Raw genomic sequence first — 1,895 nt, 5'->3', positions numbered from 1 at the left:
AGTTCATTTAAAATGAGACGACAATGACTTGACTTTGTGTCCTAGGGTTTGAACTTGTCATTCTCATCATTTCTTGGTGGTGCCTTCAAAGGAGGGAGGTTCCGGTACAGAGACCTTCAAAGTGTGATCTGTTGTGCTGTGTCATGCAGCCCACTTCCTTCTTCCATGAAGAGGGAGAAATCCAAAGAGTGGGGATGTGGCTCAGAGATCAGGGGGTAAGAGTAGACCGAATGGAGGAAGGAAGGGGGTAGGGTACCAACAGGGAGAAAATCTGAACAGCTCTCTGTGCAAGAATGGATCAAAACACCAAAAAGAGAGGTCTGCTTAAAGAAACCCTGCTCCGTCAATTTCTCAGTGTCACAGCTTCAGGGAGGATGCGTAGGGGAACAGAGAATGAAAGCGCAACTGCATTTTGGAGTAGGAAAATGCTTTCCCTCAGTTCACTCTGACCTCCTCCCCCTCCCCCCAAATTCCTCCAAATAAAAATAGTTCTAGGGCATGAACCAACAAAATCTCAGCCTTAGGCTTTTATTCCGGGAGTACTGCGAAGCGTTAGGCCATGCCCATGTTATTTAACAAATAATAACACTGATTATTGAATTGTCTTGAGCACATGCAAATGATTTAGGAAATGGTCCTTTGGAGACAGATCTGTGGGGCATGGCTGGAATGGGATTTGTTCCTATAGAAATAAGAGCCCCAGAACATTTGGCTTTGCCTACAAGCATGGTTACCACAGAAAAACTCATACCCAGCAAACTAGACACAAAACAAGTATGCATCAGTGGGGGGAGAGACTGGAACAACCATTCAGTGTTTTATTTATATAACTCTTGACAAATGTCAGTTACATATATATGGCAGATATAGTGAGATTTCCAAAATAGGGTGCTCTTACTAGGTGAGAAGGTGAGTTACAGGAAAGGGAATACCATATGGTCTTAATATTGGGGCTTGAGGGTAGGGGAGAAATGAGGGCAAGAAATGATGCCATGCCTACTTGGTACTCTATTTCAAATCTCCTCCTGGGTTTCTCATAGGTACTTCATCCTTAAATGGCAGAAATGCAGCTCCCTTCACCTTCCTCACTCTTCTCAACTTTGCGCCTTCCACAGCAGTTCTTCTCCCAAGAAGAAGGACTAGCACCACCAGGGATCAGGGTATCACAGTGAAGTACAGAGAGTCACTCCTGTTTCTTACTTCTTCACAGGTTCCTCTGGCCACCACCCCATGCCTCAGCACCCACGGACACATCACTCAGATTGGAAAAAAGTAGTATCTTTTCCTATTTCCATCCCAAGTGTTCAGATTTTTAAGGTGAAAGGATAACGCAAAACGCAGCTACCATCCCCTTTGGAGCCCTCTCAAATCCATTCCCTATGGAGACGTTAGTACATAGGTCACCCTGGATGCGACTAAAGGCCGGAGACAAACAAGAACTTGGTTTCTCGCTCTCATTTCTTTCTCTCTCCCCCTCGGTGACTTTCTCCTTCACCCTTTCCTGAGAATGAGAATCTCTTTGACTCCTCGCTCTCTGTCTTTCCGAAGCAGGCAGCATCCACAAGAGGGATCATAACTGGTGACATTTGGCCATAGGGTGGTCATGAGAAATGAAGAAGCCTATACTCCTAGAAGCTCCTACATATTCCTAAAGTCCTGGATCTGGCTGGGTGCAAACAAAGGAAGATGGGCCTTGGAATCAAATTCACTTGTGGGCAGAATTCCAGGGCAAAACATGCAACCACTCAGAGCCTCCATATGTGCTTGCAGTTAGAATTTCATAAATTCCAAGTAAGGATCTAAGTAATTTCCTTTATGACAAATAGTTTTGCCCCAATCCTGCTTTGGAATTGAGAACAAAAGGTGGTCTCAAGAGAAGGTTTTGACATAGCATT

The sequence above is a fragment of the Heterocephalus glaber genome, unplaced genomic scaffold (assembly GCF_053883595.1).
Source record: "Heterocephalus glaber isolate CG9 unplaced genomic scaffold, H.glaber_assembly_v1.0 deba00001613, whole genome shotgun sequence".
Taxonomy (NCBI): domain Eukaryota; kingdom Metazoa; phylum Chordata; class Mammalia; order Rodentia; family Bathyergidae; genus Heterocephalus; species Heterocephalus glaber.
This window is presented reverse-complemented; position numbering follows the sequence as displayed.